This window comes from Mesoplodon mirus (assembly GCF_964341445.2).
Source record: "Mesoplodon mirus genome assembly, chromosome: 3".
In the NCBI taxonomy this organism is placed as follows: domain Eukaryota; kingdom Metazoa; phylum Chordata; class Mammalia; order Artiodactyla; family Ziphiidae; genus Mesoplodon; species Mesoplodon mirus.
The window spans coordinates 136,038,735-136,055,355 of record NC_138978.1 but is presented as its reverse complement, the minus strand read 5'-3'; positions in this window follow the sequence as shown (position 1 = coordinate 136,055,355).

Genomic DNA, 16,621 nt, shown 5'->3' with positions numbered 1-16,621 from the left:
GCCGCTCCGCGGCATATGGGATCCTCCCAGACCGGGGCACGAACCCGTATCCCCTGCATCGGCAGGCGGACTCTCAACCACTGCGCCACCAGGGAGGCCCACAAAGGCAAATTCTTTGAATTAAATCTTTGTGAAAAGACATCACGGGGAAAATGAGTTTTTTAACCTAAGAATTGTTTCCTGAGATTGATACATTATTTCATAGCTAAACATCAACCACTTTCCATAGATTAGATAGATCAATGGAACTTTTAGTCTTTACATAATTTAGGGCACTTACAAAACATTATTTATTAGTGTTAGCTTGAAAATGAATAATATTTCTGTCTTGTACCATTATCTTTAAAACTGTATAGATATATAAAGAAAGGAAGTTACTTACAAAAATAAATACTGCAAATGTATTTGATTAACAACGTTCTATTTTTATGTCATATATAATTAGACTATAAAAATTGTATTCTTTTAAATTTGAACAAGATATAAGTATATATATATATATATATATATATGTATGTATACATACATACACACAAACATGCATTATCTATCTAATTCCCATTTCCAGTGGAAAAAAAAGAAAAGAAAAAGCCTGCAAAGCATTGTCTCTTTGGGACTCCTAGATTGACTAATTTTTGACTAGTTTGACTGAATGGGCTGATTTTATACTACAATACCTGTAAAGGCACTAACTTGCTTCTATTAGTAAATGGAAGAAAATCCAGTACATATGGGCTCTGTTGATGCAATATGTAAACACCCAGCAAGTTCAAAGAGTAAGCTCAACATCCTGGCAGAAGACCTCAACTTTGATCCTACCTAGTCCCATCTCTGGCTTGGACAATTCACTTAACCACCATAGACCTCATATTCCTCATCTATAAAAGGAGGCCTCCAAGATTATTTTCAGCTCTAAAATTCCTAAAGTTCATGTCCATCACCTCTAAGTAGCATCACTCTTTTTTCTCACAGAAGAATTGTTTGTTTTAGTGCATTGGTTATTTGACTACTGTCTTTATGTAAATACTAGAAGTAGCAGGCTTGTTCGCCAATACATTCAGGTATCAGGCAGAAAATTTTCAATACTGGGTTTTTTTTTTTGTTTTTTTTTTTTTTGCTGTACGCGGGCCTCTCACTGCTGTGGCCTCTCCCGTTGCGGAGCACAGGCTCCGGACACACAGGCTCCGCGGCCATGGCTCGCGGGCCCAGCCGCTCCGCGGCATGTGGGATCTTCCGGGATCGGGGCACGAACCCGTGTCCCCTGCATCGGCAGGCGGACTCTCAACCACTGCGCCACCAGGGAAGCCCTCAATACTGGGTTTTTGTTTGTTTCTTTCTTCATGGCTGATTGCATGTTGCAGAGCTGATTTTTAGTTTCTGGAAGTTAAAAACATGCAGGTGTAGATATAATATGCTGCAGCCATTTATATCACCAGCCATAATGTTTTAAAACAACTGGCTTTTTTGCATAGTCTTTAGAAGAGGGTTAGATGAGCACTTCTGTTTTCCTTTTCTTGAGAAGTTTTATAAAAACACCAAAAGGTCATCTTTAAAATGTCAGACAAGATTAACAACAAAATCTTGGAAGACAGCCAGTCCACCAAGGAAACAAACCCGAAGGACTCTTTACAGATGCAAATCTTAAATAAGCAACAGAACCTGAGAGTGGGGTGAGGGCAGGGGAGAGAAATACTTTGTAGCAAAGAAATACATTCAAGAGATGCCTCATGGCCTTGAACTGTTGGAAAGGAGTAGCAGTAAACAAACCTGGCCCCCAGCAATTGCTAAAGGGCACATTCATTAGGAAGTTGGAAGCAAGAAGTCTAAGATCATGAGTCAGAGAAGCAGAATCATGAGCCACACCCACACTGGGTTCTATATGCTATTGTTAAAACAAAGAGAAGTTGATGTAAATATTTTAATTGCAAGGAATTGAAAAAGTGGTTATTAATCCCACTAGTTGATGCCAGGCCAGGTTTCTGATTATACAACTGAGGATGTAGCTCTATAGTCCTGACAGCTGGGTAGTAGAGAAGATGCAGTTTTCTTCCCACAAAATACCACTTCTCCTACTAACAATTCTAAAGGGAGAGAAAGCCTTTAACAGAGAACACATTAAAGGAGAGTCACAGTTATTTAAAACCAGAAACTTAAATATTGATGGAAGAAGCAAGTAGGTTTAGGAAGAGAGCAAGCTACAGAAATTGATAAAAGCTTTGCACTTTTAGTTGAAATTTTTAAAATTATAAACAGAAATGGAGAATTCTCTGCCATTTGTATTTTATCCAGTATTCAACTAAGTGGCCTATTAGTTTAGTAGGATGAAAAGTATCTTGCTGGCAAATGTGGAAACTAATACTGAAACAAAACTATAAGGCAGAGACATATTTTTGTAGCAAAGGATTTCACCAGCTTTGTCAGGGTTGACACAAGAATCATATTATAGTTATACTTAATATAAATGTTAGATTATGTAATACATAAATGTATATTCAGTAGAAATAGTCAATAAATTGTACATAATGTACTACAGTAGTAAATGTTAGGTTCTTTTCAATGAATACTTTATAGTGTTTTTGCGATCTTTATAAAGAGCCTGGTTTTTAAATAAATACTATTTCAAATTTGGGGAATGAGAAGTTTAAAATAAGATGAACCAGATTTCTACAATCCATTTTCTGATGCTCAAAGTGGGCAGACTACAAAATGGAGCATGGCTGAGGCCATGTGATCATCTGTGTGTTCCTTGCACTGTTTGAATTTTATTATACATCCGTGATATGCAGGGGCACAAATCACTCATAGGTTATGCTTTTTAGGCAAACTTTTACACACGAACAACAACTAATTAGAATAGACCTTAGCAAAACCGTGATGTTTGCTTGTTTCATCAAGCTCCACTTTCTGAGTTTCCCCTGTGAGTCTATTTATTGCTCTGTCTTCTCTATTCCCTAATACCCTCTGCAGAACACTTATGCCCTCAAGTTCTCTTCCCTCTTGCACATCATCAAAACTTGCTTTTGGATCATTCAGGCCGAGGTAAAAAGGACTACGATCTTAAAGCACAAACAGTATTTGAATTTTAATGGGAAAAAAAGATTTAAGCTAAAGGGATGAGATTCCGAGATAAAAGGATGAGAGTTGAGTGCCAACCATCAGTTAGTAGATGAGAAGACGTTTTCAGGCATCAAAACTTTTCCGCATCTCTAGTCATAATACTAATTCTGCAAGCTATATAGTTGGAGAGATGTAATCATATGAAAGGCTCAAGATACCAGAAAATAGAAACCAAAACTATTTCTTCTTAGTTCATAACTAGGGTGTAGGTTTTTACTAAAGAGGACATTAAAATTGCTCCCTGTTTCCTGAACCCAATCCATCCAGCAAGGGAAAGGAGTTGAATAATGTGGCATTTGAGTTGGTTCATGGCAGGGCGAATTCAGAGTGGAATTACAGATGTAAAATGGATATCAGGATGTTATTGGTGTGTATGTGTCCATTGTGTATGTGTATAGAAGCCACCTCTGTCATCTAGGAAAAGACATTTAAATCTTCCAGAGTTATTAATTCACTGAGAAGAAACGATAAACTTCAGCATCATTTTGTTGCTAACTTGGGTCCTATTTGAGGGATGAATCAATAACAATGATTTCCTTGAAAGGTCTCTCAAGGCTATTGATTTTTTTATGGCCCTGGTATGCAAGGGGTTTGTTCTGAAAGGACAAAATTCTTTCAAGAATTTTGGTCATAGGAGTTGAGCAAAAACTACAGTATGATAGAAAGCAGTTAGTTTTCCTTGTCTCATATACAGAGTTAAAATTAGAAAGTGAAAAGACCCTACGTTTTATCATTTTATATTTAACACTTATCTACATAAGTGTTAAAACAAATTGATCTTACTACCCATTATGATTATTAAGGTAGCAAAAAAAATTCACTTTGAAAACATGTCCTGAATATGGATACATTTTGTATTCAGAATCACATGGAAAAAGAAGCCTCTTAACTTACATGAGCCAGTGTCCCATAGTTATTGATCATTATTCATGGGAAATAAATTAATTTTCTAACATTCCATCATTTGCTACTTTTTTAACAAAAGAGGGATTTTATTGTTCAGCACAGGGAAATATAGCCATCATTTTATAATAATTAAATGTAGTATAATCTATAACAATATTGAATCACTATGTTGTACACCTGAAACTAATATAATATCGTAAATCATCTATACATCAATAAAAAAGGTATTTTAGTTTTCTTATCAGCTGTTCTGTTCTTTGATTCTAAGGAAGTCAGATCCTTGATTTGCCTGATGATTATGAATATGAAAAAAGTGTTCTTTACAGAACAGTAGCTCTTAATCAAAAAAAGGCCGGCTCTAACATATTCTACAAAGAAGAGTGTGCCAAGATATAGCAATCCTTTTTGATTTTTTTGAAGTTTAAACAAATAGTGTACACTGCATGAATTTTGTCTTTCAACTAAATCATTCTACTGTGGAATTTATGATGCTATAATACTAGTTTACGAAGAAAGTGTAGTAGGCATCACATATCTCCATATCTTATATTGATGGCATTTAAATTCTAATACCAAACTGTTATTGTTTCATAAACTAGGAGAAAATTGCGCTGATAACAAGCAGGAGAAGCTGGCAGAAACAAAAGATTTTCCAGTCTTTGCTTTCTATTGTTTGTAAGCCTAGTTACCCTAGTTGATCAGTTAATGACAGCACATGACAAAATTTTCCTTACTGCTAATTAATTAGCTCTAATTTCACCAGCTTTGTTACTGCTAAGGCTTCCACTAATTCTATGTGTGAATGTCTTCTTACCCTACTCATCCTGTTTTCCTCTCTGAGCTTCCTCATATGTAGAGAACCCATTTGATTGACTTAAGAGTCAGAAGAGACTTATAATCAGAGAAAAAGCAAAAAAGAACGACTATAATGCCAACTAGTATAACTATTAATTAGAACTTATGTTTTGAGGATTTTCAGACAGAAGAGGGGTAGAAATGATAATAGTTTAGTTTTAGGAAAGCTGTAGTACACAAATAGAACCCCAAATCACACCACAGATAATTTTCCAGGAATTTAATATATCTGATATACACTCAATTTGTGCCCATGAATGGTGAGCAACTGGAAGTAAAGGAGAATCACAGAGTTACATTTCTGGACAAATCAGGTTATCAGAATGATGCAATAATGACAGTTTACCTCAGTCACTTCTTAGGCTTTCTTATTTACTATGCTAAATGTTAAATGAGATTGCTGAGTAAAAGCATTACAATGACTTCAGCATTGTGGGACATGAAACACAGTGAGAACTCAGAGCAGGGAAGGAAATAAGTCAGGTAAGCAGGAAAAAGAATTGAAAGAGCTGAAAGATGTATTACTTGGCTGTCAGGTGTTAGGAGAGTTTATTTGTGCTTTTTCTTAATCTTCATAACGCTCTTGTCAGAATGGTAGTAACATACCCATGTTTTTAGATGAGCGACCTTTAACTGTAGGTTGCACTTGATTGTCTGCCAGGTTTTCAAGTCTGTGATGGGGACAGTAATGTCAGAAATTTCAATCCCAGTCAAATCAAGAGCTGGTAGAAACACCATTAAGGAAGTGCATAGTTTTGACCCAAATTTAACCACATTAAAATGTTGTCCTTTCTTCTCCAGGATGATAGTCTGTATTTCAAGAAGAATTCTAATTCTTGCCCCATAACAATTTCTCTGAGTTCTTTGTGCCAACTAAAGCCTTTGATTGATTTTCATATTAGCAAAGCCCTGGAATTCTATGCAAAATGCTATGAATAGTTATCTACCTATCTAATTATTTTTAGCAAAAGGATGCAGAGCCGTTATCAGATTCTCAAAACTCAATCAGATTATCTAAGAGTTTACATTAAATGAGGTAATGAATGCCCTTTCTGGATCCAAACATTATAATATTTTTAATCCTTACCGTGGTCCCTGAAATGTCTATTATCTCTAATTATCAGTAAGGGAACTGAGGCGTAGTAAAGTCTAAGTAAGTGAGAGGTCTGGAATTCAAATCCAGGTCAGTTTCAGTCTTGAACACTGTAAGGCCAACTGGCCCCGAGGCAGGGGAACGCAATCAGATTCACAGGTTGCATCAGACCGAAACTCTCCGGACCACCCAGTTCCAGAAACCGACCTGGAGACATTCCGGACCACCCAGTTCCAGGAACTGACCTGGGGGCTTTCCACCTGGCCCAGCCTTCCTGCCTTTCGAGGGGCGGGACTAGCGGTCCCAAGACTGGTGTAACCAGCACCAGATATTGCCAGGATACCCGAAGAGACCACCAAATAAGGAATACCCTGCGCCCCCCAGATTCACCACACCCCTTTCCCTTCTTCCCCTATAAAATCTTGCCCAACCCTCGCCCGGGTGCGACTTCTCTGGCCCCTTTCTCTCGGACCAGTGAACCTCGCCCGGGAGCACCCCCTAATAAAGCTCACTTGAAGCTTTCCTCTGTTTCGTGATGCCCTTTGTTAAGATCCGACCTTACAAACACCACTAATTCTATAGCCTACACTGCATTCTATACTCTCACTGTAGATAATCAATAAATGTTCATTTATTTCCTTTGCCCCAGTTGGGGACAAAGAACATGGGTGTGTGAAAGTACAGATTAGTTTTAATGTAAATGATATAACAAGAATGCTAGTCAGCAGTTACGGAATATTCATATTGTTCTAGGAGTTGAGCATTAAGTACTTTACAGGCATTCTTTTATTTAAAATCTCATATGTATAATACCTACCTTAGGAAGTAGGTAATATAAATGTGCCAAGGTGATTGAAATAACGTGGTCATGTACAGGCAATGAAACTGGGAAAGAGTTTTCTGGGCTGATGGTTGAATTTTGGCCAAGACATTAAGGGGAGAAGGGATGAGCACTGGTGGGGAGACTGAAAACTTATTCATCGTAGGGAGAAAGCACTGGTGGAAGCATTGTACTGCTTGCTTAAGAACTGTTACCCTCATAACCCCAAAACTGAGGTTTTGCTGAAAGCTGAAGGCAGATTTCTTGCAGTGTGAAAAAGAATTTACTGATATCTCTTCATCTCTTCACGTTTGAACACGACTGTTTTGCAGATTTGTTGAAATGACTCAAGTTCTCTTTCAGATCTGGACTAAATGTCTATATCACAGCATTAGGGCCCATGGAGCAGCATTTGCAAGCCCATACTCACCTCCCCCCTTTTTAGTGTTTTGCACTCTGGAAAAGCAAACAACAGCAACAACAATATCTTATTTCCTTTTATCTATAGTTATTATTAATCTTGTCAGGAAACCCAATTTGATATATTTATGCTAAAATATAAATGAGATTTTTCCAGTTTTATTGAGATTTAATTGATATATAATATTGTATCTGTCCAAGGTGTACAATGTGATGATTGATATATATAGATATAGTGTGAAATGATTACCACAATAAGTTTAGTTAACCTTAATTCACATAATTACAAATTTTATTTTTGTGATGAGAACTTTCAAGATCTACTCTCTTAGCAACTTTCAAACATAAAATACGGTATTGTTAACTTCAGTGACCAAGCTGTACATGACATCACCGTTACTCACTTATCTTATAACTAGAAGTTTTTATCTTTTGATCATCTTCACTCATTTTCCTCACCTCCAACCCCCAGCTCTGGCAACCATCATTCCATCCTTTCTATCATGAGTTCAGTATTTTAGATTTCACATGTGAGATCCTAAAGTATTTATCTTTCTCTGTCTGACATTTCATTTAGCTTAATGACCCCCAAATCTACCCATGTGGTCACAAATAGCCAGATTTCTTTCTTTATCATGGCTGAATAATAGTAGGTTGTATGCACCCCATTTTCTTCATCCATTCATCCACAAAAAAACACTGAGGTTGTTTCCATGTCTTGGCTACTGTATTGGGTTGGCCAGAAAGTTCATACAGTTAATGAATACACTGTTCAATAAAACTTGGTGAAAATGAAAAATGTGTCTTTTATTTTTACTTAAAATAAATCTTTGACAAAGCCAGCTAGGCATCCCTTTGAGTAATGACTTATATCATGTTGAAATATTTTAAACATATGAACAGTAATAGCTTAAATGACAAATGTTACTAATATTGACACAATTGATCAAGGAGAATATGTTAGAATATGTTAAAATGCAGATGGACAGTGAAAGAACAAATATAACTTTTAACTAAATATTGTCTTGATATTTAGACCATTGGTTAAGAACATAACAGGTTTCATCCATTTCAAGAAAGCAGAATATTTGCAGATCACTTAACATTTACTAGGTATGTTCTCAGTCTGGAAGGATATATTTCATTTACATGTGTCATTTAATTTAACCACATCCCTCTTTAATAGTGTTATCCCTATTTGCAGATAGGAAACAGGCTCAGAAAGATTAAGAATGTTACCTAGTTTTAGTAGGTAGCCAAACCTAAACTGATCTAATTCCAGGGCACAGCTCTTTCTGACAGGTCAGTGTGGGTCTTTATCTCTTTGAGAATTGTTGAACATTAAAAGCCTTCTTCCAGGTAAATGCATAAAGAAACAACATGAGCAATGATATAACAATACAAGTCTCACTAAATAATTAGTGTGTTTGGCCTTGCTTTTGCTGACAGATCTTTTGCAAAATTGCTTTTCTCTGAGATAGTGGAATTTAAATATTTTCTTTGAAGACTTTCCTAAACTATACCTATCAGAAAGCTACTTTGCTTTAAGGCTAAAGAAAAATGAAAGCTTACTTAACTACACTTAGGTGCCAGAGTCATACTATGAACTCTACACCTGCCAGGATTCATGCTAAGATAGGGTGGCTCCGCAAACTGTCCATAGTGCTGTGATTTCTTTCTGATATTTTGAAGTAGAAATAATGTAATAACTATTCACAAAAGAGAGAAACACTGTTTCTTGGTCCTCAATATCATACTGCTGTAGGCTAATTCTTTCTCTCTTCTGTTGCCCCTTAGTATAGAGAATGTGTTTTGGGGACCCTCCTTCACGATCTTCTCCATTCCAAGAGCATCTTACATAAATCCAGGACTTCTCAAGCAGCCAGTTTTGCCAGATGGTTTTAGGGTTGGTTGTACCCATATATGTATAATCCTGAACTTCTCAAGTAAGGTCCTTATAGAGCATAATGGCTAAGAGAATTGGTGCTGATACCAGACCTGAGTCCAAATACTGCCTATGCCCCTAACTAGCTGTGTAACCTTGGAGAAATAACTTAAGCCCCTTAAACGGATTAGATTTCTCACCCGGAAAATGGTATAATAAATGCATCTACCCCATATGGTTAGTGTGTAAATTAATGTAACTTGAGATAGTGCATGTTAAGCATTAGCACAGTGCCTGTCTCTTGTTAGTCATACCTGCTTTTATTATTAATTATTCTCTTTATATTCCCAGTTTCAGCTAGGTGCCTAACATATAATAGTTGTTCAGCGAATATTTACTGGATTGAACTAGCTCTGAAATTTAAGCATTGGGTCAACAGCAAAGTAGTCACCCCACCATCATTTCTCCCACAGAAAGGGAGAATAGATGGAAGCCAGCCATCATACTTTCTTTTCTTATTCTAAACTTCCCATCCAGCCCCAGCAATAAAATAATCTTCCTGAACCCCAACAATTTCGAGAATTTTTCAAATCACACTATTTGAAAATAGTTGGGTTTCCCTAATCTAATATGTCCCCAGACCCCAAGGTCACCAAGCTTATATTAATGAAGTCTAGTTAAGATAAATGATTACAGTTAGTAAACCAACTGCTTATGAGCTCATTGGGCTTTTTAAAATTTACTATCTGCACTTCATAGAGACACCAGTAGTTTGCTGTTGTAGGACACTCCACAGTCAAAGTAGTCTTTTAAAAAGCACAAATCAGATGCTATTATCGCACTGCTTCTAATGTCTAAAGGCTGTCTATTGTAAAGAGATGAAAATTTCAACTACTTAGCCAGGTTCACAGGGACCATGTGCTCTGGTCACTTACTACATGTTTCCCTGACCTTCATGGGGTTCGAGGCACAGTTGTCTTTTTCAGTCCCTCAGATGCAACAAGCTCTAGTTCTTGCTCTCCCAGCTTTAGATTGGCTAATCCTTCTACCCAGACCAATTTCCCTCTGATCACTAAGGTCTCGGTTCAAACGCCACCACTACTATCTTGACCAAAGAGACCTGCCTCCTCACTGCCTCTCCATCCCATTGTCCAGTCGTATTTCTGTCGCTGTACAAAATGTATTTACATGTTGACTCTGTCTTCCTCCACCACTGGACACTTGCTTAAGAGCAAGGACTTTGTAATTTTTTGCTCACCACTGAATCTTCCAAAGCTTGCAGGAGACACTGGCACATAGAAGGTGTGTAGGAAATATGTGTCTAATAAATGATTAAATATGTGAATAAAAAAATACTGTGAAACACTAACACAAGAATAATCTTCTTTCAAAAGAATAATGAAAAATAATTTCATTCAATAAGAGTCAATCTTAGTTACTGATACATGACTTAGTAGTTTCCATTCAATTTAAAATGTTCCATTTTTTTCTGATACTTCACAAGTCATTAATTAAATGTTGCTCACTTTTAAGGCTAATCTGTGAGACATTATTTAACTTGTCTACTCTAAATTTCCGGCATTAACTCAGGCGGGGCTTCACCAAGTACTGATCATGTGACCTTGGCCTCTCATTGCCTCAGTTTTCTCATTTGTAACATGGGTATAATAATAGGCTTATTTCATAGGCCTATGAGGAGGAAAACCTCATATATATATATGTATGTGTATATATATATGTATTTAAACAGTGTCTTAGAATAGTGTCTGGCACATGGTAAGCATTAAAGAGTATTGACTGCTGCTCTTAGTACTGTTATTATGAGAACTAACTGTTGAGAATAATCCTTCATATAGTGGTTTATTCCACTGAAGATAAAGGAAACTAACAGAATATTAGAAATCAGATTAAACACAGAAAGCCAGTAAAATATACCAAGACAGAAGATGATGAGAGTGTAAAAGCATAGAAGAAAAAAAACGTTTTTGTTTTTCTTTTTCTTTTTCTTTTTTAAAGAAGGAAAGAGCCTAGAATTAGGACAAAAACTATTCATTGGCTATACTGACATGGAGATCGCTGGTGACCGTCATAAGTAAAATTTCAGGACAGTGGGCAAAGAGCTTACGGTGAGAGAAGTCAGATGGATGTAAATTATAGAGTAAATGCGACGTGAGGACATGGAAACAATACATGAAGATAACAATTTTGAAAAGTTCAGACATGAATTGGCTAAAGAAGATATGCAGGGATTAGGGGAGGAGGGAGGCTTTCATGTTACACGTATAGTTTTTAACATTTTAAGTTGGAGTTACTAGTCTAGAATGAGGTTGAATTTTGGCAAGAATCATTCCTAAGGAGTAGCTGGGTTGTAGAAAACGCAGTGCTGTGAAGTACTTGAGAAGATGAGAGAAAATGAAATGCTGTCTGTAGTGCACATGGCCTTTTGAGTCCTGTAGTAAAAGGGAATACAAAGAGCAACGCAAATGCTAATGAATTAATGGATTTGGCAGTGGACTATTTACTGACTTCTGTGTTCTTAATGAGTCATGAAGCACCTCACCGGCTCAGAGTGAAGGAAGTAGAGAGGATGGAGGAACATTTGAGGAGGGCAGGTAAAGCTTCTCAGAATATAGTCCTTAAGGAGAATTAGAAAGAACGTGCTGTAAGTCAGAGCAATATTTCCAGTCTTGAAAATCCATTTGAAGTTGGTGATTATTAATTTATTGGAATACCAATTTGCCCTGCCACATGATTTTTCTCCAGCTACCTGGATATAAGTTACACAGAGGCATTAAAGAGTGAGAGATAACAATCGAGGGAAAATACAATTAGTATTTTTTTTAGCTTTTTCCACTTCCCCGCTCCAACTCTGGGGAGCCTTCACGGACATGGCTGCCCTCCCAGCCTCCAGCCTCAAAGAATTCAAAGAAATGGAACATAGGTTTCCAACTTATTAATTTATTAGCAAAATCAAAAATTATATATAATGTCTTCTGTTGGCAAAGATTTTTGCAATATAATTTGGTTCCATCTTTAGACAAGTAATTTGGCAATGTCTAGCAAGATAAAAATGTTAATAGCTTTTTACACATTAATTCTAATTCTGGAAGCTTATGCCAATAAATAATTTATAATCCAGAAAATTATTATATAAAGATGCTCATTGTCATGTCATTTGTAATAACAAAAAATTGGAAACACCTTTAATTGTTAACAGTAGGAAAACAGTTAAGGAAATTATATCCACTTAGTAGAAAGCTACACAGTTACTATATTATAATTACAAGGTGATGGAGCAAAATAGAATAATGCTTAATAAAGAAAGAATGAAGAAAGCTGACCTAAAATTGTGTCTTCCTTATGACAGTAATTATGTAAACATATAAATATTTATTAACACTTAAAACCAAAATAAGGTTTTAAAAGCTCTGTACCAGTAATGGGGATTTTATGTTTGTTTCAAAATATTTTTTAACATAACTCTTATAATTTTGTTTTTTCTACTCCTTTGCTTAAGAATTTCTGATTATTACCTCATTTTTCATTTCATAGTTTCAAATAAAGTCAGCAATTTTATCATCAGAGGAGATTAGACTTATTTGACAGTTCATAATTCCAAGTTTTTTGGTATAAAAAGACCATATACACTTGTAGGTGCTTTCAAAATAAAATTTCGAGAATTTTTTTTTTTTTTTTTTTGCTTAGTCTTTCCTAGTATGGAGATTAAGCAAACTACCTAAAATTGCTAGCCATTCTTTTTTCATTTTTCTCATTTTATTCATTTATCTTGCCCTTCACAGGAATGATAACAAATGAGTCTGCAGTTGCATCTGCCAATTTCTTAAATCCTCTATTATCCACAATATGAAACCATACTAATATGAATGTTTCCAATATTTTCAGAGCTCTTTAGTTATTATACTTCAGCATTCTGTATGAAGTATCTTATGTAAGTGTAAAATTTAGACTCAACTTCTGGAAGCTTTTGATTTCTTAGTTCAAAAGTGAGAGATCCTTAGTTCAGCCATATGATTAACAATTACTTGTATAGTAGGAAGCTCCTAAATTATTGTTTTATGGATACCTGGTAGTTTTCTTGCCATTTCTCAGAAGTTCTCTATTAAACACATTCTCTCTCTCTCTCTCTCTCTCTCTCTCTCTCTCTCTCTCTCACACACACACACACACACACACACACACATACTGTGATTAAAAGCACAGACTTTGGCATTATGAAGTCTAAGGTTCAATTTCCAGTTCTTTAGTTTCTGGGCCACCTCACTTTAGGCAAGTAACCTAATGTCTCTGAACCTTGTTATTTTCATCTGTAAAATGGAGATTACAATTATATCAGATAATCCTCAAAACATCCATAATGATTTTAGAGTTTCAGAGTCACGTACAAGCAGGCACTCAGTAAATGGCTAGTGCTTTTATTACTTTATTATTATTTAGGTTTTGGTTTTCCTTGAGTCTGTGAGTCCCCATAATGAAATGTAATTTCCAGTTGATTGAGTAACACCTGTTTTCACCAAAAATTTTAACTGAGTTCATTACTTTCTGTGAAACCCAGATTAGTTTTCTGCCTTCTTTTCTGTGCCATATGTAGGTGTTCAATAGGTTTATTTAATATATGTATGAATGCATGAGTGCGTAGATGAATTTTTAAATGCTTCTTTTTGAGAAGGTAGAACAGATGTGACACAGTAGAACAGATAAGAAAATAGTGCATGGAAAAAATGGCAAAGTCACGTATGTGCCCAGGGCCAGCCTAAGGAGAATTACTTTTTTTTTTTTTTTAAGGGGAAATGTGTTGAATAGCTTATTTTAATTATTTTTAAAAGTTAAATACAGGGACTTCCCTGGCGGTCCAGTGGTTAAGACTTCGTCTTGAATGCAGGGGGTGTGGGTTCAATCTCTAATCGGGGAGCTATGGTCCCACATGCCTCACGGCCAAAAAACCAAAACATAAAACAGAAGCAGTATTGTAACAAATTCAACAAAGACTTTAAAAAGTGGTCCACATCAAAGAAAAAAAGTTAAGTACAAAAATTTGCTGACGATTTACATATTTAGCACCAATAATATAATGTGAGATTAGCTGTACTAAAACAGAATGTTGAGCTACATTCACATTAAGTGACATTATATAGTCTAAATTTGTGGAAAACTTCTGAGATGGCTGAGAAAAAGTAAGATGGTGAGTGACCTTTGAGCAGAAAAAGACAGAAAGAGAAATGGCCTTTTCTACATCCTATTGCGCCTCTAAGTAAAATGCTTGGTAATCTAGCTACAAAGCTATATGTCATTTGGCTTTAGGCACCTACTGTGATTTACCTTGTGAAGATCAGCTTTTGCCATGGAGAGGATTTGTAAAAGTGTCACACATTCCAGTACCATTGGCAACCACAGCTACCAAAAACTCCAATTTAAATTGATGAACCTAATATCAGATGATAGTATCATTTCCTTGTGGGTGTTTTGGGAAAAGGTGGGTAGGAAATGTATAAAAGTGAATACTTTATTAACTGAAAAAACAATTCATCATTTTGAAAACATAAAATACATTAAAGTTGTTATAGCATCAGGCATTAATATTTCACTGTACTTTAGTCATTGCCTACAATCAACATTTTCTGCCCTTGGAAACAGAATCATGCTTGTGGTATGCATTAATCCTATAAAAGATTAAGCACTGAAAAGAAATTCAGCTTTTAAAGATAATTTGCTTTGATTTATTCAGTGGGTTCTTCCAAAAAGTTAATACCAAGAATTATTGCTTGTTGAATTGGAGTTACAAATTCTTTCAGAGTTACTTAGTACTTTCTGTAATATCAGTATCAAGGAAGGTAAAGCAAATTTACATATTTATTAGGAAATACAGGCACATAATCATAAAACAAGAAAACACAGCGTTTTTATAGACTTTATTTTTTAGAAGTGTTTTAATTTTACAGAAAAATTGAAAAGATAGTATAAAGTGTTTCCATATACACTAGACCCATTTCCCTCTATGATGATCCACTTATATTAGTATGTTACATTGTTACAATCAATTAACAAATATTGATACATTTTCATTTACTATAGTTCATACATTAGTCCAGTTCCTTAGTTTTTACCTAATGTCCTTTTTCTATTCCAGGATTTCATCCAAAACATCACATTACGTTTAGTTGCCGTGTTTCCTTCGGCTCCTCTTGGGTTTGATAGCTTCTCAGATTTTCCGTGGATGACCTTGACAATTTTGAGTACTTAGGTTTTTGTAGGATGCCCACTACTAGAATTTGTTTGATGCATTTTTCATGATAATATTGGGATTATGTGTTTTGGGGAGGAAGACCACAGAGTAGAAGGGTTATTTTGTCAGATCACATCAAGTGTATAAAGTATCAATATGCATTATGAATGCTGAGGTGGACCTTGATCACCAGGCTGAGGTAGTGTTTTTCAGGATTCTCCATAGTAAGATTACTGTTTTCCCTTTTTCATACTGTACTTGTTTGGAAGGAAGTCAATATGCTCAGCCCACAACTAAGGAATAGGGAGTTATGCTTAAGATGGAGTACTACATAAACTATTTGGAATTCCCTTGCACTGGAGATTTATCTATTCTCCTGCATTTATGTATCCAATTATTTATTCATATCAGAAGAACTCATGGATTTTTATTTTATACTTTGGGTTATAATCTAATTCTACTTTAGTTACTTTGTTCCTCAAATTGCTCTAGTCCTGACCCTTGTGAACTCTTTTCAGTTGGCTCTTGTCCCACTCTGAGGTATCCCCATCCTATATATTTTTTTGGAACTTCCTTACTTTCTGACACTGTAGGATGGCCTTGTATATAAATCTTGTATATTTACTGCCCCAGTCCTAGAATCAGCTATTTCTTCAAGGATAACTAGGTCTTTTTAGTGGAGAACGGTATTAGACAGCAGGATCTGGGTGTGGGGTGTGCTAATTGCTGCTCAGATGTCATTGCTTCTAGATCTTCTCAGCTGACAGAGCAAAGAGATAATATGTGTGTACATTTCCCATGTATATGCACATATCTGTAAGTATCTCTCTACATGACCCTGTGTATTAAGGTAATATGAAGCAATATTAAGCTAAACATGAATGTATATTGATATTTCCAACTTTAATCTGTTACCACATAGATCATCTTAGCCTCATCTCTTGCTTATCTTTAAATTTCAACTCCAGCAAAACACATGGCTTCTAGAAGTATGAAAATCAAATTGTAGCAACTTTGGGAAGCCACATCATCTAGCAGAATAATTCTTAAAGGGCAAGGTGTGTATCATCAAATTTTAATTTACAGTCAGCAGTACTTTTTAACATCAAAAGACCTCCAGACCTCTGCTTCCAAGAAGATGAAGTAGCCCATTTCTCCCAGGTTCTCCCACTTAAAACTAAAACCCTGAACATAACAACAAACAAACATAGGAAGACGCTGAAAGGTGGAAATGAGAAGGCAGACTTAACTAAGGACTTTGGGACTTGAGGAATGACATGGTGA